We start from the raw sequence: 24,701 nt of genomic DNA on the forward strand, positions 1-24,701 counted from the left end.
TAGTAATGGTAAGAAGAAGGAAGGAGGAAAATTTTGCTATCTTTTAATACATCATATATAAAATCATATATTACAGTGAGAGCTCCTTTATACAGTTGGATCTATAAAGTTCAAGACCTCTGCATTCTTCTCTGTCAGGGCAGAGTGGGCTTGGCAGCTGCAGCAGCCACTAGCCTGGATGATTTCTTGAGTGTAAAAACTAAACAAAACTAAAGAATCCACCACAAATGAGAAAACAAAAAGGAAAATCACAGATACTGTATTACATAGGCCAACAAAATATTCACTAAGGAGTACTGATCTTATTGTGCAAGTACTTTCCAAAGTATCTACACTGCTCTTGGGTTCAGCATCTACCTTAAAAGCAGAAAATGTACAGTAAATTGCAGCAGATATACAATTTGGCTACAGAAAAGACCAAATACTGACTTCTCCTAATTGGATGCACCAGAAAGAAATAACCAACAGTAGCCCCCACCTTAGAGTGTGTGCATTTAAGGTAATCATTATGCAGCTGCTTGAACTTCCTGACTCCAGAGGAAATCCAAATTGCACTGCTGGCAGAAATTCCTGTGTCAGGTGCAGGTTCTCTGCATCTAGAGCCAGGGCTCAGCTTTTTATTGGCTTGACTCTTATACCTAGCACTGTTATGAATACTTCTTTTTAACTGTTATAGCAGCTCCTGCTGCTCTGCCCTCTCACTAAAACATAGCTTCTTCCCTCTTACAGTGATATAAATCCTGGGGTCCCAAATCCTAGTGGATGCACAGACTCATATCCTTCCCTCATTACTGTGAGATTGTCTAGTGATTCATCTAAAGGGAGAAATTAATTCATTGCTCATAGTGACAACAGAAATTACTCTGGCAGTCAAGGGAAAATTGGAGTATAATGCACACATACAGCAAAGGCAGAGGGTGGATGGAACATTCTAAGATTGCAATTATGGAATTATTTTCAGCTATTTCCCCAAGAAAATATACATCATACACAGACCACCTGATGCAGCAAGGAGTAGTGTAGACAGTGAGGGTTACATGGCAACAGCAGAGAGGTGAGATATAGGTCTGCAAGATACCTACATGTAGCCCACTTTTTTCTATAATACATATTCTGAAAGCTCAGTCTGACTGTTTACCAGGGACTCAGATTGCATAGAGATATCAAAATAATGTCCTAGTAGTACAAATACTTGACACTTACAAAAAAACCCCATCTAACTAATAATAATAATAACCTTTCTAGTCATGACTCATTCATCAGCTTTGCCAGAGCACTTGTTTGTATTTCTGGTGTCACCAAAGATGATGACTATTAAATAAACTTCAAATCAGGATTTATTTAATCTGATATTACTAGATTGCAAACATGCCTGTTTAAAGTTTTTTCCTCTTTCTCTATCAGGTGGAATAGACCAAGCTAGCAACAAGCAGGGCAATCAGAAGAGCTGTAACATTGCAACAAGCATATTTATCATCTCACTTTGAACAATGAAGCATTCAACTGTGATGGAGGGCTATAAGGACACCATTGATACTACAGTTGTCAAAATGGTATAGAGAAGGTGCTTGTTAAAGAAGTAGCTTGCAGATGAGTGCCTTACTCCCTCTGGACTAGAATAAATGCAGCCTTAGAAGTGATACAAACCTTAGATAAGTGATCAGCTGCAGTCTCTAGAAGGCTTGTGTGACAGTCCAATGCCTGGATCAAGAAGAAATAAATCATAATTGTCCCTTCTGGAACTCAGGCTTATCTGTAAGGCAATAGTCTAGGAAAATAATAGTCTAGCTGAAGGTGAGAGTTGAAAACAAATAAACAAAAAAAAAACCCTCAAAAAATATTTCATTGATCCTGCAATTCAGACGTGAAAATAATATTTTATTGTTCCTCTAATTTATGATTTTTATGTCAAATATATTTCTGATCACCACAAAGGTCTCAGACATAGATTTATGAATGGCCATACATGTATTTCCAGCTTCACAAAGGGACCTCTTCTGCATAACAACAAGAATTTATTTAGATCTCTGTAAAAGTTATCCAACTATCCCTTATTTTCCTTTTTTTGGTGTTGTTTGGTTGGCTTATTTTCTTTTTTATCATCTCATTGAGTAAAATAGAATTTTGTGTATTACTCTTATTCTGAAGGAACCTTTCATAAAGGGATTGGGGAAAGAATAAAACTATTAATTAGCAATTCTAAACATACACAAGTTGTTTTTTTTTTTTTTACAAAGGCAGATTAACCAATGGTATTAAATTTAAAAAGTCATGCTAAGGTTTTTGGATCATATCCCATGGTCTCTCACTCTGTGTACTGAACTGTAAAGCTGCTCTGATGTTTTTCAGTCATGTAACTCAATCCCATGTGTTGCAAGAACTTTTTCTTGAATTTTGCTATCAGCAAGCAGAAGCTCAGTTTGTGTACAAACACTTCTTCCTCTCAACCTCCCCATTACTTTTTTTTCCCCCCACCATTTCAAAAGCTGAAGTTCTTCCCAGGGCTACATTAGGAAAGAGGGATACCTACCCAGAACTGGTGCCAGTTCTTTATTCACAGAATAGCTTGAAGGTTTATATTATTTTTTGGAATATAAACTGCTTCCATCTCTTTAGAAATGCTAATGTCCCATGGCTGGATGAGCCATGGTCATCTGCTGTCCTCAAACAGATGTTTCTCTAAGTTCTACATAAATTATTAGCCCCCAGAGATGTAAAATATTCTTTCCTGCATCACACAGCAGTGTTCAAATTTCAGGGTGAAGACTTTCCACACAATTAATCATGTATTTCATGGGAGCATGCACACTGAATCATATTTTGTACAAGTTTATGAACTGGATCAATGCACACAGCTTACTTACCACAGGATCTTGAGTGACCTTTTGAATTCAGTCACTGAGGAGCAGATTGGTCTTTGAAGGAAAAGTCACAAGTGACTTTTGGAATAATGGTCTAAGCACTAAATCCCATAATAAAGGCATATCTTAACCTTTTCCCTTTCCTGCTCATTGAAAATAAAAAAAATCAGAAAAATATCTGAGCAAGATAAATTATTCATATTTCTAAGCAAGAGGAAAACTGAAATTAGCAGGAAATATTGGGAGTTAATTGGGAATATAGTAGAAACTTGGAAGTCATGATTCTCCTTATCACACTAACTATAGTTATTCTCCTAGACTTTTATTTGTTCATTGAGAAAGCAGTAGATTATGAAATAGGCTTGGTTCTTAATAAATATTCATAACCTCGGGGCACTGAACAGCACAGGCAGAATCCTGTGCTGATCATCCCTTCAGGTCCTGGGATATGAGTACTTCAGAATACAGAGTGAGCAGGGAGAGTTCACTTTAAGTCCTCTGCAGTATTATATTTTGGGTTTAAAACAATATAAAGAGTTACAAGAATCAAAAATTACTATTGCTTTTATGTTAAAAACGGTAGAATCTGATTTTAAGCAGCAGAATTTATGGGGTTTGGCCCTGTCTGACAGTGCTGAATAAGGTAGGTGCTTGCCCTCTTCTGAAAAAATGTCATGATACGTCTGTGGCAACTATGCAATATTTCAGACACCATCAATTTTTCATGTTCTTTCTGCTTTCTTTTCCCTACTCTGCCAGGCCACAAATAGCTTATGCCATTTTCTGACCTCATCAGAAGCAAGTAGAATGAAAGGAATCTGTTTTTTAATTTTCTCATACTCTTATCTCTCACAGGGTTCAATGTTTACATTCTAATTACAAAATAAAGAGAGGCTAACAATTTGTTTCATCTTGGTGAACATTCAAGGATTTTAGTTTTCAATTTTAGTTTTCCATAGAAAACACCCTCTTCCCCATCATCTGAAAAGATATGTTTTATGGTTTAAAGATATATGATATGGCTTCTGGTTTGAAAAATGCTATTAAAGATCAAAAGTAATGAATAAGACTATACTGAGAGATGCTTTTAAGGCAAGTTAGAAAAAGAACAAGAGTTTGAACACTTTCCTGTAAATATTTTGGCCTATGTAAGTAATAAATATATTCTAATTGAAAAGTAAATTGCTTAATGTTCACCTTCCTCTTAGCACTTTTGTGTCAAACTACCTCAGGATTAGCCTTTTAAAGATCTTTCATAAATGGAGACATACTGGGTTAAGCTAATCCTCACATACATGCACTACTTCTTACATTACTAAGGAAAAAAATCAAAATCACTCACTTCATACCAATATTGGATCACTTCCTGTTAATCTTGTCCTTGTAAAAGTACCCATTCCATCAAATTATGCAAACAAAGAATATAAAAGAAAAAGGTTAATTAGTGTTCTACTACATTGCATCAGTGTAGCCTTTGTATCTCTCTCATTGCAAGAGATTTTAAGTGCTAGTTAGGAAGGCAATTGGAAATCTAACGTCCTTCACAGCTATATGTCTATTGCATCCTCCAGACCTAGTCCTGTGAACAATTCTGTTCTTCCAAACATTTTGGAAAAAAAAGGATATTTTTTTGTTCCTAATGGGACCAGGTATTCAAAAAGAATAGGAAAAAAAGTTATTAAGGAAAAAAAAAAAAGCAATAGTTTTGGCAAGTATATCAGATGACTAATTAAGTGCACTCTTTGTTCAACAGTGCAAAGAGAAGTTAATTCCTGAAGGTTTTTGCTAGGAGGCATTGTGTGGTATCTCCAAACTATGTGGGATAAGGGTGGGGGCTGAAGAATGGAAGTGATCCAAAGAGAGTTAGGGATTAGATTCCTGAGAGATTGCAAGAGTCATCTAGGGTTAATAAAAAGAACAAAGTGAGGGAAAACATTGCCTGTAATGAAATCTATTGATTATGAAACTGCCTCCAAAGGGAGCAGTGTTTGCCTTTTAAGAACATAACCAATGAAAGCATTAAAGACAGCTCGTAAAAGGACACAGCTGAACTAACAGAGAATGGTACTCGACCTGGGGAGAGTTTTAGCTTTTTAAAATTTTATGCATAGTATGGTATTTGTGTATGAGTACAAAATGTAATCAGTGTTATTACCTGTCCCTACACAAATGTCAATGCCATTCTCTGCAGGTGCCAGCTGGTACTGTGGTCTGCTGGAATGAGCTACCCACCCCATCAATTAAAGGTCTGCAACAGCTATAGACAATTCAGTATTCCACATCTGGTTTAGTGCCTTGAAATGAGGATTACTGTATAAAGCTGTGTTTTACCTTGAAAGACAAGTGACTTTGAAAGTCACTGAACTCCAGATTCCCTATAACCAAAATTGTCATATCATAAGTTTCTTCAAACAATCATACAAATTACATCACCATAGAAAAAGATCAAGTCCCCACTGACTAGGGGGAATGCATGGTTCAACTTCCATCTAAACCAAGCTTGTTTTTATTCCAGTATACCTACAGAAGTTTAATATGCAGAATTATCCACTTAGTTCCTGGCAAAGAAACAAAAAAACATTTGTCCTCATTGGAATAATACAAAAATTGTAAAAGACAACTGTATGGGTTTCTATTCTATGTTACTAAAATACATACATAGGAAGTCAAAGCATGCATCAAGCTGTTTGAAAATTTAATAGCTTTCTAGAAATAAAAGGGTAATAATTCTGTTCTCTCACTGCTTCTACCCTCTCCCCAATAAGAATCTTTAGGTCTACCTTATTTTCCCAAAACATTGATTTTGGGATTTCCTTAGCAAAGACTTAGAATTTTAGCAACCCTATGATCGACACCAGAAAAGAAAAAAATGTGAAAAACAGATGCAAAATACATGGAAGAAAGCAATACCTAGCCTATTATTCTTTTAATAAAACAATCAATGATGTTGAAGAACACATTTTGTCTCTGTCACAAGTGATCACAGCAAGAAAAACAAACACAAAAAAATCACAAACAAAAACTAAACAAATCAGATGTGTACAGTTCCAACTCAAGTGTCAGAGAACTTACCAAAATGGCAGTGTGTACTAAAACCTACAGGCCCAAATTATTTCCTAATATTCCAGTGGTGACTTTAAAAAAACAAACAAACAAAAAAGTTCAAGAAGTAAATCTTGATCTACCTGATTTTATTGTGTATTTGGTTTGCTATTGTCAATGTCATAAACTGCAACTACCTTTCTACATAGGTTTTGATCAAGTTCTCATTCTCACCCTCACTCATATTACACCTTACTGCTTTGTATCTGAAGTTTAAAAATCAGTGGTCTGCTGAAACAGTGTGGAGAAAACATCTGGTTCTAGAATCAGATTTAGATCCTCTACACCTCAGACTCACAAATTGTGATGGTTTGCAACTACAGCCTCTAAAATCAAGTCTTCAAACATTCGGTACAAAGGCAAGATATTTCTTGTAGACTTCTGCAATGCAATTTAAAAGAATGTTCCAGGCCTCATTTCCAAAGTATTATAGTTGACCTTGTGAATGTGCCATGATTGTTGCAAAAACTGTTAAAGCTGAGAGAACTTGTATGATTTTTACAGATATTTGAGATAAGTCAGTCAGTGAAACTAATATGAAATTCCATGCTTTTAATTATGATGAACTAGAGTAACTGTTCCAATAGAAATAGAAAAAGGTGGTGGTACACAATGATTAAGAATCTGCAATCTTCTAAAAGGAAAAATGAATGCCACTCAGAATTTCTCGGTTGCTAGACAATTAACCCTCAAAGGAGAGCTGTACTACAAGCAACAAAGTTTCACTTAATATCTCCAGAGAACTAAATCAATTCTAAAATGGAGCTACATGTAACTGAACTTGTTGCCTTCCAGTCACTCAGTAACTCCCTGCAAATATTGCACAGCACTTAGCAGGATTAGGGCAAAATCAACCATGAAAGGCATGAATTGCACAACCATGAAGCACATGGATCATTCATTATTGCTATGGTCATATCAGAGCAGCAGTAAATTTCAGGGTTGGAAGTGCAGATCCAACGATATTAGAGTGCATATTGATCCTGGCTGTTTGCTGGAGATAGAAGTGAAAGCCTTGGAGTGAGCAAACTAAGACCATACAAAGTAATATTTAAACTAAAGATATTTTCATGTCTTAGTTAATTGTTGGGAATATTTACACAGTATTAATTATTACTAAATACAGCAATTTTATATGCTATCTGAACGGAACTTTATTGCATAGGTTCATTAGCTATCTTTTAATTTATACCTGAAGGGATAGAAAGACGCTCACCAAACACTGTTTTCCCAAAAAGCACAAACCTCCATGCTTTAGACTTTAGTTGAACAACCTCAGTATTGTCTTATGAGCTAGAGAAAGGAGATATAATTCTGTTTTACCTTCTCTCAAGTACCAGATCTTACTATAAGAGTTATGAGTTTCTCAGTTGTACCCAACACTTAAAAAAAAAAAAAAAAAAAAAAAGGCAGGAGGACAGAGGTAATTTTCTGATGTTTATTATTCTTATTTTTCCAATAGAGACAGGGGGCCACCATTGGATTCAAGCATTTTCATGCTTCAAGTTACATATGAATATACACTCTATTTTTCAAATATATTTGAGCAGAGTTAAAGATGGTCAATACTCACAACACTGCACCACACTGGATTACCAGAAGCATCCATCCCAAGAAACAATTAACAACAACAAATAGAGTTTTCTCTTGTTGAGGAAACCCCAAGAACTTCTGTCTTTTAAGAAGAGATCAAGCCATGCATGCACAGATGCGGCGTCTCAATTTGGAATTGTATTACCAGAAAGAAACAAGACATTTTTTTTTGACCTAGAAGGTAAGATTCACTTTCCAGTGCTCCTGAGTAAAAAACAGTGCCTAAACATGGCAATTAAGTCTTAACAGGACCTGCCTAAACTTTTTCCCTTATTCTGTGGTCCTTGTGGTCCATAATTATTCAAGAAAAGGCTGCTATCACTGTGGATGCAGAAGATTTTTCTCTCTGTGCCTCTATATAGATAGACATTTGTGGAGAATATTGTCTTCTGGTAAAACTAAGATTTCTCTTCCTCATCTTCTAAAGATGCTCCACATTAAAAAAGCTGGATAGAGGGATAGTGAAATTCAGCTTAAGCAGTACCCAGCCCAAGATAACAAATTCAAACCCTCTAGTTCTTAGATTTCAACAGTATTATTTCTCTAAAAAGAAGGAAAAAACAACCAAACAAAACCAAGACTAAACATAAACCGCAAAAAATGTAGGTTTTTTTTCTGTTTTGTTTGTTCAACATCATAAGCAAGACAACTACTAGTTAAGTCAAACTTGGTAACTAGATGTATTGTGTATGAATATATACCCAACCTAACATTAAAAGCAAACTCTGTGGCAGCTACAGTATTTTCAGCTATTATCAGTTCATTTTTTTTCAAATATACCTTCTAAGTCTTCCAGTAATTACTACTTGTATGCAACATACCATTTTTCTGTCTTGTTAAGAACACAATAGTATAGTTAGGTCTCTTGCACCACCCCCCCCCCCCCCCAAAACTGTTTAGCATAACTTGTTATAAAAGATACAAAAAAACCTCAAAAAACATTTTCTCCCATACAGGATTAAGACACACTGGGAACACACTTTAAAACAAGACCAGATCTCAGAGATACATCTAAGCCAACAATGTGTGGCTACATCAGTTATCTGTGTCAATAAGATCTTATAACTTACAAGATAAATTTAGTATTTGTTTATAAATCACAGACTTCATAGAATATGTGTTATGTGCATGGGGACATTTAATATAAATTAATCTACTAAATCAGCGTGAACAACTGCTGTGCAGTCCCTTGAACTGCCTAAAACATGATTAGCTATTAAGTAACCATCCAGTCAAAAGTGCTTAAGTGCTTCACTTAAGGCCCAGTAAACTGCATATCAGTTCAGGTAGCTGAATTCACTGCAAATTATCCAGCTTTTCTCTTTCTAGCTGTCATTTTTTTCTTTCCTGACAATTCATTCATTTGCTAAAATTTACCACTAAGGCAGAAAGAGACACTGGTAGAAAATTCAGAAGCAACTGCAACCATTGTGAAATAAGATGTCACAGCACACTGAATTCCTAGCACTGATGCTGGGGTAGAAAGAAGATTAAGAAAGCTAGGCAGCTATGAACCTATAAAATAAACTACTAGTTTCAGGATTTTCACAAATCTCTTCTGTTTCAATCTGTAACCTAAAATCCTGTTTGTAAACATTTGATATCTAGATCCTTCTGTTTTATAGCTGAGCCTGTCTAGAGCTAGGGTGGGGAGAAGGAGGAAGATGAGAGGTGAATCAGAAGAAAACTGAAGTTCTTAACAGCATCCAGGGGCTAAGGAGTGTTTCCTGTCAAGGATCAGCCTGCAAAGAGTCCAGGTGGGAGTTGTACTGCCCATGAGAGCTTTTGGGAAGAAGCTCCCTCTGGCAGGTATAAGTCAATAAATACTCTGTTGCAAAGGAAAGGTGGTTGAGAAACAAACCAACAGTTTTGGGTGAACTGTGTATTATTATAACCCCTGGCAAAATGAAGCTGACAAATGTTTTCACTCCCAAACAGATGGCATGTGTCCAGCAGAAAACACTAAAATGTTAAATCCCTGGAAGGAACAGGAACACCAACATGCATTTTAAAATCTGAAATCCACCTCCAGTCTCTTATCTCTAGCCATTGAATGGATGTGGCTTGTATTTTCTTGATGGCATTATTCCAGTAAGCAACTTTATTGGCAATAGAAGTGACAATTTTTAGAGAAGTGATTAGAAATGACAGAAAATAATTTTTAATAGAGCTCTAAAAGTTGGAAAATAGCAGCAGCAAGATCATTCACAATCACTGATCATGTTGCTTTTGCCAAAGAAATACTTAAATTACTTCATACCTTAATTAAAATGTGCTAGTTGAAGCAGAGGAATATGCTATCATGCACAGGAAAGGTTCTGGAGCAGCTGGCAGCACGGTGCTGTGCCACTGAGTTTTGAACTGCTCAGCCACACCTGGCTGATTCACCCTCTTATCCCTCAGGTTCCACTGACATTACACTCCTGCCTGACTTGGATGTTTATCAGTTTTGCTGCTTTCAGCTGTTGAGAGATGACAAGTTGTTTCAGCTGCCATCCAGCTGCTTTTGAGTCCCCTAACTTTTTCCTTAAAACCATCAAAATATTGACACATAAGATGTCCAAAATCCCCAGAAAGCAGATTCTGACCTGAATTGAAATCAGCATTCCCTCACATCAGCAACTATTGCAAGGAATGTCTCTTCTGAATTAAACTAACACGCCACTTTGGCTTTGCCATCTCTAACATCTGCACAGGAGCATGTGTATGTAAGACCTTTCAAACATACATACAGAATATAATATAGACCATTTCATTCCTGGGGAGAAATTTGGGAGGTAAGAGGGAAAAGGAAGAAAACAACACATGAGAGAGTAGTCATCTTGATTAACCCAATATGAGCTGGTGCAAAGTACAAAGAACAGGGGCACAAACCTTCTTTGAAATTTGGATTTTAAAAACTACTTATTTTCTAATGCAAAAATAGTTCAAATGGAACCAAGTTCTTTGAGAGCCTTTCTCTGTATTCTTTGTGAAGTACCTTCAGAGGAAAACTTACTGGCTGTAGATGTGACAGTCTTTAAAGCAGCTATTGCTTTAAAAGGAGGCAAGTTTTCAAGATCTGACACTTCTAGAAATGCAACCATAGTAAAAAGACAAAAAAATGAATGCTCCTTTGTCTGATCCAGCCAAAACCCAAAATTTGTATTTCACTTATCTCACAAGTTTTTGGACAAACTCAAGTTGTCCAATGGTTTCAGAAAAAAATCTTTACATGAAGCCAGTTTCATTTGGGAATTCTAAGTATGAGAATGAGAACTATTTCAGCTCAAAGATGGCAAGTGGAGCATCAGCCTCTACATTACAGTACATTGGAAGTGCTCTCCAATATCCTAACTCATACTCCTGTTTGCAACATAGTTTTCTTCCAGTGTACTTCTGCTTTAAGTTCAAGTTTCACATTTTCGCTTTTAAAGCACCATAACTCTGCCCTACCAAAAATCTGTCCTTATTGCCTTATGTGCCATGGACCTAACTTCACTAAACCTGTCATCTCCTTTTTGTGCTACAATTTCTGTTCTTGAAGATATCCAGTGCTCTTGCTCATCCTTCCAGGGGAATCACTCCTAAAAATTATTTAAAACAAGCCCAACAATATGTTAAACACTGAATTCAGCAGACTTTCTTCAGTGTAACACCCACCTAAGCCTGTATTAGTGCCTTACAAGGTGCTATGGACCTTTTCTAGGATTTCCTTTTCTGTCAAAAATGGGGGAAAAAGCCCAAAAAACTATAAGAGATTATTTTTTTGTGTGTGTCTAAAAGTCATTCTACCTCCTCATTCTTCCTGCACTTTAATTGTAAAATGTCAGTTATGTACAGATTCGAAACAGTTGCCCACGAAATAGTAATTGAAAATATATATTAACAACTTCAGAAATTCTGTATTTAAAGCTCATGCAAATTTGATGGGTAGATGCAGAATTTTCCCCAGCTGTGTGTGTAGCATTTACAGAACATCTTAACACAAATGTCTTTGATTCCCTCAGTACTTTTCACATTCTGAACGCAGATATGGAATTTAACAACACTGTTTATACTTTATAATAATTATTTTTAAAAAAATATAGATAGAGAAGGGAAATGCTCATTGCTTTAGAGGCTGATTTGATGCAAAGCAGCTTCCAGGGCGAATCCTCCAGCGCTGCTGCCGCAGTCGTGCTCCGGGGCTGGGCAAAGCCCGCTCCGAGAATGACACCCGGTGGCCACCAGGGCGAACAGCACGGGGTGACCCTGCCCTGCAGCCGCCCTGCCGCGCCCAGGGACAGGAGCCACCGCCGTGGGACAGCCAGGCACCAGCTGGACATTCTCCACACTACCTGCAAAACTCAGGGAAGCCCTGTCTGGATTTCAAATTGAAATGCATACATGCATACAAATTTAGAGTAACACATGATGTTTTGGTTAATTATGCGTTAATTTTTTTTTTTTTTTTTTTAATACAGTTGCATGAGACTAGTGGCTAATGGTTTCAGAAATCTCAGAATGAAATTTCTCGTTCCATTCTGGAAAGAGCTAGCAGTGGATGAGTGGCATTTCCAAAGTGCGACTGTGCATGTTCAGGATTAAACCAAAAACTGCTATTCCAAGATAGGGAAGATTAGTTTATCTATTCTTAAACATTAGAGGACTGAAATGCATTTGTTTTATACTAAGTTATTGGGGAAGAACTCCAAATTAGAGGGAGACATTTTCAGTCTTTAAATAAATTTGAACAAATCAAAAGTGTAACAGTGTTTCAACAAGTCATCAAGTTCAAAGCAAGGAATCACGGTCTAGAAAAACAATTGGCAACATCAGCAAGAGTTAAGAGCTTCTTGACACATTTCATTCTGATTAGGCACCTCATGAGTCAGAGCAGAGCTTTTCTTAAGTAATAGCCTATTCAAAATTATTCTATAATATTCAGTAGAGTTTTTACAGTGTTATGTTTGTAGGACTTCTGCAAATTGAAATGGAAACAGAACATTTATTACTAGTCAATTCTGATATATTTTATTTTATTTCTTAGATCAGAGTCAAAATTGCTGGTGATGCCCTTACACCTCTCTTTATAGTAACCAGGGGTATCACAGAAGATATCCTGCCTTTTATCCTTTGGACAAGTACCTGCTTTTTCTCTAGTAAGTACAAAGTCAAGTAAATAAAATTTCACAGACATCCTTGCACAATGAAAATTTTTAAGGCAATGTCAATTCTGAGTTTCCTTAGGTGACTCTTGTACCATTATCCTCACTGGGAATGGGTGTGAGGGAGGTGGTGGGCACATACCCACACTCTACAACTCTGAGCCCTGAAAACCAGTTTCCTGCTTTCTCATCTCAGCTGTGCCTTAACATCTCTACTTAGATAACTGTTAAAACAACAAAGATAATTGCTTATATAAGCATAATGAAATTATTCAGGTACTTTGTCCAAAGCAATAGTGTATTAAGACACGTTAGCATACAACAGCTGAAAGAGATTACCACTGAACGCAAAACGACAGGCGTAACCAACTACACCAGTCTGGAAACAATGACAAAAATGTGTCACTTATCAGTAAGTTATACACGTGCTCTCGCTGGCCAACCAATCCTGCAAGAATTTAAAGCTTGTGGCAGATCCAGTGACTGCATGAAATCTAAACAAATAAGAAGCATAGCAATGGGAAGAATGACCTCCTACTGTATTAAGTTTAAAGCCGGATATTGCCGAGAGACATGCAAAGCTGTTGGAGTATGCACACAGCTAATCCTTGAGATACCATGGAACCAGACCAAAGATAGCATTGGGAAGGCAGATGGAGGGTTAAAACACAGCCTTATAAACTGCTGCCAGCTGCCAGAACTAAGCAGGGGTTCAAAGCTCTGTGTTCCACAAGAAAGACAGTGACAGAGCAGTCTTCAGAGAGAGGCTGTTCAAGCATCTCCTTTGATCTTATTTTTCAGTGGATGCAACCATGTTTTTCAACAGTTGAAAAGTTTTTAATTTTTAAGTTCACTTGCTCTCTGTTCACTGAAGAATGAAAACTCATTATTAGCTGGGAAGTTGATATAGTAATTGCCAATGTGCTACTGCATTTTGTGCTCCCTCTTCCACCTGCTCCCTCATGCTAGATTTATATGTAAAGCCAAATTACAGTTTAACTGTCCTAGAATCAGGTGCGGGAAAACAACAAATGTACAATATGAGTACAAACCAGCTAAAAGGTACCAAAAGGCACAAAACAGTATTTCAGACCGTTGTATTTACACCCAGACCAACTACCATTATTGCACGTGGTGTCATCTTTATACAACTCCACACATATACTGTATTAGGGTCAAAAGAGCTAAGACTGTGGGCCAACAATTTGATTTTAGGAGGTTGAGCAATCCCATAAAGAATCAAGAACAATCTCAATAATAGTATTTTGCAGTGGCGGTTTTTTTCATGTATTACATTGAATCTGCTGTGGAGTAAAATTTGTTCGACGTGACAGAAATTCTACCTGCATGTTATTTCAAGGTCTTACTTTCCAAATTCCCTGCCCTTCTCCTCTGTGAATTCCAAAATCATGTCTGTCTTTTAGAGGAGAAAAATCAGACACAGCTATGCACAACTGTCTTGCCCTCCTCCCTAAATCCTAAAATAATCTTCCAGGTTCCAGAAGTGAAAGTATAAAAGCAGAGAAACAGAGGCAAGCACCATACCCAAACCTAGAAGAGGCAGATGAATGCAAAACTCACATCAGTCACATCCCTCCTGTCCTCCTAGCTTGTTATTAACTCCTTGCTATCTGGAAAATCAACCATAAAAAGTCACTTCATGTTAAATATTCAAGGTAAAATCTTTACTGATGTTCAGTTGCTTGGTCATTAAATTGCCTTTAGTGAAAGAATTCTCTTCAGATGACCATTTTTCTACAATAGTCTGAACAGTTACAGCTCTCACATTTTCTAAACTCTCACTGTGAATTACCCTGGTGAGATTTTGCAAAGCATCTAAATGAACTCCTGTGTAGCTCTGGCAACAGTGAAATTTCTTACTTCTTTATGAAGGTTTCTTTCATTTTTGGCATGACATATACATTTCCAAATTTGACAGACACTGAAATAGTTAGTCTTGGCACTCACTGTTGTGCAACTCTGGCTCAAATGCTCATTCACGTATTTTGTTTTAAAGAATTCCCTCTGGCTGCTTCCTTTCAGCACAATTTTGCTTTTAATTATCGTTCCATGACACAATACCAAATATTTTTTTACAGGGGCAGAAGATCAATGTATTTTGATTCCTTACAGGATAATTCAGAATAATTTGTGGTGCCAGACTCTTTTCAGTGGTGCCCAGAGGCTGGACAAGGCGTAATGACCACAAGAAGTTCCACCTTCAACCTGAGGAAGAACTTCTTTACTTTGAGGGTGGCAGAGCACTGGAACAGGCTACCCAGGAGGTTGTGAAGTCTCCCTCTCAAGAGGTGTTTAAAACCCAACTGGAAGAGTTCCTGTGTCACCTTCTTGAGGTGACCCTGTCTTGCAGGGGAGTTGGACTAGATGAGCTCCAGAGGGCCCCTCTAATCCTAACTATTCTGTGATTAAGCATCAGTTATTTAAATTTATAAATTAAAAAAATATACCAGAACATTTTCTTTACTTAGTTTTCCTGTTGTCCTCTCATATTTACTTCTATCTTTTCTTACAGGACCACCGTTGTCTAGGAACTCTTTTTTTTTTTTTTTAATTTGTACATTATCTCCTGTTCTTTAAAATACTTTACTATATTAAACAGATGCATAAACTCTTTTGTAATTCCAAGCTACATATAACACCCTCCCACCATCACTGACAACATGCAATGGAGATCTGCCTCTGGTTTGCCCACCAGGATATGCTTTTCTGTTTATTCTAAGCTGAGCTGATGACACTGCACTTATAATATTTAATTTAAATAAACTCTATTAATAGCAGGGAGAGGAGAGAGGAAAAGACAAATGAGTCAAGTAGGGATGAAAAAATTCTCAAGGACTGAGAAACAGTTGGATTAAACCCCCAGCAGAGACCCCACCTTTACTCCACATGAATGTGGCTGCCATACAAAGCTTCTGTAAACATTGCAGGGAGATATTTATACACCTAAACATGAAGAGTCCAAGGACAAAGACATCAAAGCTGTGCAATGCAGAAACTCAAGTAAATAGATATCAGGAATTAAAACGGCTCCAACACGGCACCTTATACCATTTGAAAACCTCACATTCCTTTGTGGAGACAACAAGAATATTAATTTTGCAATCTACATTCTTGTTCTACATAATTTTCCAGCATCAGCCATCCCTAAAAGTAAACTAGAAATGAATATCATATCTTTTGTTTGATGGAAAAGCTCAACTAATTTTTAAAATAAAGTTATTAAAATAATTAATAGCTACTAATTTTACTACTGCACAAGCATGCAGTTGTCACTGCACTGCAAACAGGTTGTTCAGAGTTATACACATTTAAAAATGCACATATAAAAGGTGAAAGAGATACTGCCTCTTGTGTAACAGAGTAGACTCTTCTTACAGTCATTTAAATTGCTGGTGCTCTGGAAACAAGGATGCACAAGTTAAAAACCGTGATTTAAAACAATTAGTAGGATAAACCAAATGAAAAATTACAAAAGTCAAGGAATATTAGTTATATAGGAAATTGGGTTTTATTGAACATCTGGACTGTGCAAATAAAATTTTATTTGAAGGCACTTTTTACCCCTCTGCTAGCAGGTCAATGACTGTATAAATAGCTACTATTAGTAAATGCAACTATCACTTTTTAAAAGACAAGTGTTAACATGGTGACTCTACAGGAAAAATTCATGTAAAGTCATGATTAAAAAGGTCAGGAAAGCCAGCCTTACATTATGCTCATTTTTCTGCAGCAGAAGTGCTACAGCTGCCTGAAAAATTAATGTAAAACACTTGATAAATATATGTAGATATAACTTTGTGATATATATATCACAGACAAAATAAAACCTGGAGAAGATGCATGGTGAACCCCAGAGACCGATCACCAACTTGGCACCAAGGTAGTAGTACCAATATTAAAAAATTAAAACATTCTATAGCCTGCTTGCAGAATAGACAACACCCTTGTTTTTACAAAGCTCCCAAGGTGGGACACTGATGTCCTAAAACACTGGCCAATATCCAAACCCGGTGCTCTATCTGCAGGAGGTTAAACACTCCCTTTCTCCCGTGTTCCATCCAAAGGATTAGTTGTCCTGCCCACTGTGACCTTTGCCTCTCCTGAAGTGTGAGGCACAAGCACACTGTGAAAGCTCCCCTTCCCAAAGCTAGGAGGCAAAGGTGCCACTTAAATTTGTCCCTTGGCTATTAGCAGGCCACAGTGAAGGCACAGAGAGAATGGATAGCAGCACTAGATGGAAGTCTCTGCAACTGCTTGGAGGCAGCTGTTGGTACTTAAATGGTGGCTGTTGTCATTCAAGTCCCTTTGACAACCTCATGAGTGATCAAATTGACCCTTAAGGCATTTATATATAACTTCAGAATACACAACAGGTTGGAGTAAATGTGATCCATGTCTGTGCTGCTTCTCCAGACAGAAATCACTGAGATTTGTTCCAAGTGACTTATGCTAGACTTTAATTTAATTTTGAGAAGACACAATATTCTCATTCCCAAAAGGGAACAACACATACAGAGAAATTGAGGAAATTCATAGCTTCCCTGTATCAGTACAGCAAAAATTCAAATAAGACAAAGAAAACCACCACCACACACAAAGCAAAGAAAACAATAAAGCAAGCAAACAAAACAAACAAACAAACCCCAAAAACACTTCAATGAAAAATTACTCTTCCATAAAAAGTACCCAATACTGAATCATCGCAATTCTCAGGCAAAGGCCTCTCTCCTTCAACAAAAACAACACTATTACAGGTATGACAGTGATCTTTTCAGTCTTAATTTACCTTAATATATTAGAGAGAAGAATTAGTCGTGGTGTCTAGAAGGGATCACTCTGGGGAGGAAAGAAAGTAAAAGAAATGAAAAACACACTGAATTTTTTTTTTCCCCAGGTAGTTTTGGTGACAAAGGTCTAAGGCACATGTGACAAGTCTACTAGATTTGCTGCAGTAATGTCATTATATGTCATGGCATTCTACATCTGACATTTATTGAAGTTGTCTTCCTGGAAACAGAACAACAAGATTGCAGCAGCTCAGAAGACATTGCAACTCTTCAATGGAAAATAAAATTAATTTTATTTTTACTCTTAAAATTAGGTAAGGTGACCTTTCAAATAAATTAAAATAAAATAAACTGTTTAGTAAATTGAAATACATATAGCTCACTGATTAAAAGAAACCGTGGGCTTAAAAAGCCTATAGCTTTGGTGAATTTTTAATGTAAGCTACCAAAAAAATCCACTAACATCCCAAGCATGATTTAAAAATATATTGTACTAAACAAGTATTTAGGCAGATGCAAGGAGAATTAATTTCATGCATTCTCAGAGCATAAAAGAATTGACAGATTAACAGTATTTCTCCTTAAATAAATGACCAACTGGTCACAGTTTCACTTTAAGGAAATGAGTAATGAAGAAATGACAATGATAATATTGATAATGGCTGCCTATCATTCACGTTATTTAGGATGCAGAATGCTGCAACACATATTACACTTAAGTACTTTGTAATAAAATAAAATTAGGAAACATTCCAGAGGACAGTCTTTTGTAGCCCTCCAATCCCTTAATTAAAACACAGACAATACCTGTAAAACTACAGGTTAAAAATATGGGGATTATCGAGTAAATCAGGTGTACACAAGGAAACACAGAGGAAAAGAGGTAACATTTTTTTAAGAATATTGCGCCCCATCACTAAAATCAGTGTCCGACACTTGAGATCCCCTTTCCGCATTTTAAATTATCAAGTAAGTGTTTTCTTACTCATTATAAAGTTGACATTCAATCTAAATTTTTAGAGGAGGAAAAATGAATCTATTGTGAATTCATCTCTGGGTGAAACATTTAGCTATAATAGCACAATACATTATTCAAAGCTACAGTTACATACACATGCTAAATATATCTCTCTGTATTTAGCATTAGATGTACTGCGCTGTAAAACTCACGGCCAAGAAAAGAATTACCACTTCTTTGGCTATGGCCACACAAGACTTTTATAGGATGAGTTCACCCAAATTGTTTTTCAAAATAATTAGATCAGCCTTGTAATTTTTTTTCAAGATATCCATTCATTCTGCTTTCCAGGACTTCATTAGTCTTCCATATCCCTTTTTACATCCAGTGCCACTGCCCTCAGTTCAATTATTCTCCATTTGCTGCTAAACATCAAGCCTCAAGTCACTGTAAGTCAGATCAATGACTCAGCCACGCAAATCACTCCAAGTTATGCTGCAGATCATGTAAGAGATCTGCCTTTCACACTTCAGCAGAGCTATGGAAACAATCCGAAGGAGAGGAGGACAATTACAGTGGGACATCTATGAATTCCACCAAAATCAATCCTGATGCTGACTCTACTGGGAGATGATACACAACATGATGCAAACGGATAAAGTTCTGATATTTTAGCTGGGGCAAATTCACCCAGCTTCACTGGCTCCCAGCTCAGGGTTTGGCAATTTCTAACTCACACCTGAAGCAAAGGTAGTTTGGTTTGATATGAAGGGATTTGATTACCATGTAAGGCCTTTTAACCAAAGAGTTGATTTAGCATTTATTTTTCTACACCAACATTACTTTCAGCCAGGTATGAATCCTCTGCAAACTGCAGTAATGGGAATTAGCCAACCAGTATTGATCTGTGTATCAATTTTTACCAAGACAGACAAAATATATTGGAAATAGCTCTCAATATCCATTGTTGTTCATGTAGGTACAGACATAAAAAACACATACACACCAATGCCCTTCCAACTGTTTAGCATAAAATTTAGGAAATACTCACAGAGGAATCTTCACCAACAGAGATTATAGAAATATTACATTCCTGCTTGCCTTTATCCTGGAAAAGAAATGTTAAAAGTTCAGCTTTCTCACCTACTGAGCTCTTTACTTCTTTTTCAAGTTGGTAAAAGAAACTGCAGTACCCAAGCAGACACTAAAGGGCAAAATAGGATCCTAATAATTTCTTAGTTTTAGAAACAAAAATGTACCCATGAATAATACATGGGCTCAAAATTCCCCATATGCCCAGGTCCATTTTCGTCTTGTGAATGGCCACATAGAGACACAGCCGTGACAAAAACCACATGGGGATCTATGCAGTAACAGTCATCCCTTAGAGGTAAGTGCAGGACCCCACCCAAAACTTGTGAATGTTGTTGCAGAAGATCAAAGATTATGATTACATAAAATAACAGAACGGTCCACTGGTAGCAGCAGACTTTCATATGGTGACCATAGAAAATTGTTCATATTGTGTTCACATTTCTTATGGCATATCTGAAAATTGTCTGTTTGTATCTGTTCCATTACTTTTACAATTGGGGAAATGAATCCTGGTGTAATATTATTAATGTATAAATACTCGTATATTACCTGGTCCTGAGATATCAAAGATATTTCTTCTAAAGTTTTTAAATATCTTTTCTTTAGTTTCTAAAGGGAAGTGATATCAGAAAGGCATCTGCAGTAAGTCTTTCAGACATACTGGAAATAAACAATTTTCCACAGAGAGCATGGAAAATTCCACCACCTTCCTCTGAATACTGGTAATATTGCTTAATAGGAAGCACTGAGTCACTGAAATGTATTTCATATCCAGGAATGAGTGTGGTAAACAGGTAGGTCATCTGTTTATGTAGCAAGACACTTTGGGGAGAAAAAATCCTTTAGAACTTGTGTGGTGAGGGCAAGGAGGACAATACGCTCCCAGCATCCAAAATGCTTCTCCAAAATTTGTTTTGAAAGAGATAAATACTTCTGAGTGGCCTCACAAAAGAAACCTCAAAAAAAAAAAAAAAAAAGCCAAAACAAAGAGCTAAAGTTCAGGCTCATTTTTTTTGCTGAAAGAACTGTATTCACAACGCTATAATGGCCCTTAGACTATTAAGAGTGAAGAGAATAAAACTGATGCAGCCTAAACAGAAAATCAAAGAGGATGAGACATGAATATTTCTGTCTTATGTATAGCCTCTTTTGACAGTAAAGCAAATTAAAGGACATTCAAACCCAATAATGCTAACAGATCTATTCAGGATAGATGTAAATTTCTGAAAACCAATTATAAATTAAAGGATAAATACAATCATAAAGAATTGATCCTGACAAACAGATAAATAAAATGAAGCACATATATCCTAACTGCATAATCAACTATATATGTGTGTGGACAGAATCCAATAGGTACAATTAAGACTGATAGAGCAGCATTCTTCACTCAGGTAGAGAAAAGGTAATATTTTAGCTTTGCTGCACAGTTACTTTCAGGTAAGTGTGACAGCTACAGAGCATTCTGACTAGCATTTACATTGCTGTACAACATCTCATGCTGCTCCATTTCATGTGAACTCTCAGTTCCACGTGGTACTTTGCAGGAAGGGGAATGTTTTGTACCTATTGAGCAAAGAACCAGTGAGATGGGTACACAATATGAATAGTTGCTTTGCATAAATATGTTAGCCCATAAAGTTATCTTTCTGGTAGATTTTTCTTGTCTCCTTATGCTCATTTTTTCTACATACCAGATCTGTCACTTTTACCAATGACATGGGAGAATGACCTGAGGACAGATTTAAGAGCTTTGACAAACATGGACAGGCCTCCATTTCCACGCAGAAATGGTAAAATGTCTGAAGCATAGGCAGAGGAGTAAAGAGAAATTTAGTACAGGGAAGGGTACAATCAGCTCATTTCTCACATCATGATGTACATTTGTCAGAAAATATTACCACACATACATCAAGGTTGCTTGATAATGCCCCAGAAGAGAGTCCTGATCAATGTTCAAACAACCAGGGAAAAAAACAATTTGGGCCACTTTAGCAAGGTAAGACCCAAATATTTTATTTTCATTTGTTGACAATGACAAGAGGCTAATTAACTCTTTGAAGAAGAAAAACAAGAAAGCCTATTCATCTTTGAAAAAATATCCACTTTTCTTCTCCTAGTTACATAACAGAAAATTCTAGAGAATTGCATCCTGCCTTCCTTCCTTTTTTGGGTCTTAAATTCAAGCTCTCCTTTGAATTAAGTCTTCTGACACAGAGGTAGAGAACAAAGCAAAGCCAGAACAACAAAAAAATAAATTAAAAAACAAGAAAGAAAATAACAACAACAAAATCCCAAGCAGAAACTAAACCACCCTTCAAACTTCCCTGTTTTGCTGCCCCTCTGTGTGTAGAGGAGCTCCTTCAACTTTACGTCCAAGTTTTACACGATATTTAATTAATATTCAGATTTAGTCACCTAAAAAATAAGATGCCATTTATGCCCTGGAATAGTTTCCTCAGGTTTAAAATAGTTGCTAAGTGAGTTTGACTAACATAATGAATTCAGGTCAAATATACCTGGCCATAAGATGACTATTTATTAACATCTACCGTGTTACATAAAACATGAGCTGGACCTCATTTAGTCAGGGTAAACTTGCTGATGAATAAGTCAGAATAATTCTACAGAACAAACCTGGACAACAAAGAAATTTATATAATTCAGTAAGAATTTTCTTTGCAACAAACTAGACGGCTCCTTTTTATCTATGAACAACCCTGCTAAACAGATACCAAAGACTAAATATACAGCCAGATCCTGCTCATCTTCCCACACATTTTCCTTCTATTCAGACTACAAATAGGGTTTTAGATATTTATCTCACAAAGATTAATACATTTCCACTATAAATCTGGCTCCTGCACTGCTATGTAAGTTACTCAAGTGCTCCATAATCAAAACAGAGGTATAAATTGCAACTGATTAATTCAATATGCAGAACTGGAGAATGGACTGCAAAATCTTTCCATAGATTTCAAAGTTATAGCTTTTCAGATACACCCTGCTGTACAGTCAGTCACATTGCAGAGTTCAGATCCAGATTTATTATGTGCTTATGTGCACTGAAAAGACTTAATCATCAGCTTTTCCTCATAAAAGCCTTACAGTCCCAACTTCATTTAGATGCAGAGAAGACAGATTTTTCAACAAGACATTTGCCTTTTTCCTGATCCATCCATCCAAGGTTCTGTCTGTTCAGGAAAGGCTCCATATTCCAAAAGGCACTTAAACCATCACATAGCTTCCTCAGTTATCATATCTATATGTCAGATGGTGAAAGCCATACTAGAGCACAGACAGAAAGATTTTATGGTCATTGTCTTTATTCAGAATTTCTCTATTCCATGCCAGGGATTATTCTCTTCCCCTTCTCATAATTTACAGAGCAATTTATTAAAACTTTGTACAGAAGTAACCAAAAAGAGATCACTCACAGACATGAATTAGAGCTGCTGTTTTAATTTTTTTTTTAATAACAAGGATGTTGGTTTCTAAATCTTTGTCTTTCAAAGCCATTACGAATTCCAACAGCATTGGTAATGTCAACTGTTTTTTCCAGTAGAAAGTCCACAAATTTTAACCAGTATAGGGTAAAGCCCAGAATTTGTGGCTACTGAGTTGCCTCTTTCAAGAAGCAGTGAATTGCAGGATTCTGTCCAAAATTTTTCTGCATAGCTCTCATCCTTCATCAAAGGTTACATCTGGCCTTTGCAGGAAGCTGTTTCTTAAGACAGAAGCAGCAGTCCCGATGCAGCAGCACCAGGCTGATCCATTAGCCCATGATGTCACAGCTTGGCACGGAGCCTCTGCTGAGGGGGAGCGCACAGACGCCAGCAGCTCATCCGTCTGCTCTGCAGCTCATCGACACTGCGGGCAATCGTTTCTGCAAACCTTTCTCCTTCCCTTCCCAGAAACATTACCAAGTCCTCAGTGGCCCTTCTGGAGTACCACTGGAGACAGATATGCTGTCCCAGGGATGTGTCTTTTGTATGCAGCACAGCCTGCTCTGTGAAACGAAACCACAGCAGTTGTTGCAAGACCACTGATGCCACAAGACTGAGATGATGTGAATGTCAAATAGCGTCCTATGATAACTGAAAATGGATTTACATTGAATTCAGCAAGGTTGAAAAAACATAAGTTTTTCAAGAAAGGAATAAAGGTAAAAAACCAAGCAGACTCATTTTTTCTTTCATGAAGGTGATCTTTACACAGAAATGGCCAATTTTCCAGACTTGGAAGTTTATAACCATTGGCAAAGGGGCAATATAAATCCCAAAACAACCCTTCCCACACACCCTCCCCAGCATGAGAATCCTGGTAGTTTGTATTGCCATGTGCCAAATAAACAGTACATTTAATAAAATAGCTCAGTAAAGTGCTCATTTTGGGTGATCACCCTTTACCCTCCCTTCTACAAGCTGAAGATCATGCTATTCTACATTGACATAACACAGAGATTAGTTTTCTTTTAACTCTCAATCTCGGTTTCTGTTACAAAACATAGATCTTGAAGGAAGAATATTTCTTGTATTTTCAATGTATTTGTTTTGACATGTGCTTTTAGTTCTCCCTTCCCTGCCATTGTCCACCAAACCAGTCTCTTTTTTTCCTCTCCTTAGATGTTGCACAGATTTATGTTTAACTTTTTTTTTTTTTTTTTACTTCATCCTGTATGCACTGAAGCCCTTTCATCATTGAGTATTTTTCTGGAGAATGCTGCAGCATGAACACTGTAACTGTGACCACACACACACACTGTAGCACAAGCAGCATGTGGCAGCCCCAGCTACTGTACACAAAATATTTCAGAAAGACTTTCTAGCATAGTGCATGCACTTTGTCTGCAGCTTCCAGACAACCTATCATATAGCACTCAAGGCAGCCAGGGCTTTTATGGGAAACACATGGTAAGAAAAAGTCATAACCTACTTAGTAACTGGAATTAAAAGACACTTTGAAAACATGAGTCCAGGTACTTTTTCTGCTGCTCTGAGAAGCAGAAGTCATGCCATGGAAGTCAATGGGACTACAGCAGTGAAATCCTAATAGCACCCCCAGATTAAGACAGCTGAATAGCCTTGATAATGATTACTGAATAAGTAAAACTTGTGTTTTGATTCATTGATCATTCATTTGAATAGATACATCA

The 24,701-nt window shown here is 36.9% G+C and overlaps 2 long non-coding RNA genes across 2 annotated transcripts in view; one reads left to right on the forward strand and one right to left on the reverse strand.

Moving 5' to 3' along the window:
- Window positions 1-7,298, forward strand: part of LOC140683961 (uncharacterized) — an 18,151-nt gene extending 10,853 nt beyond the window's left edge. The window contains exon 3 of the long non-coding RNA XR_012055669.1: window positions 1,405-7,298. This is a non-coding gene — a long non-coding RNA (uncharacterized lncRNA). The remainder of the gene's footprint in view (window positions 1-1,404) is intronic.
- LOC121469896 (uncharacterized) overlaps window positions 1-20,857 on the reverse strand; it is a 27,390-nt gene extending 6,533 nt beyond the window's left edge. Inside the window, exons 1-2 of the long non-coding RNA XR_012055670.1 lie at window positions 19,503-20,857; window positions 17,493-17,542 (exon numbers count right to left, since the gene is read on the reverse strand). This is a non-coding gene — a long non-coding RNA (uncharacterized lncRNA). The remainder of the gene's footprint in view (window positions 1-17,492; window positions 17,543-19,502) is intronic.
- Between the last annotated feature and the right edge of the window lie 3,844 nt (window positions 20,858-24,701).

Source organism: Taeniopygia guttata, chromosome 4, assembly GCF_048771995.1.
Source record: "Taeniopygia guttata chromosome 4, bTaeGut7.mat, whole genome shotgun sequence".
NCBI classification, from domain to species: domain Eukaryota; kingdom Metazoa; phylum Chordata; class Aves; order Passeriformes; family Estrildidae; genus Taeniopygia; species Taeniopygia guttata.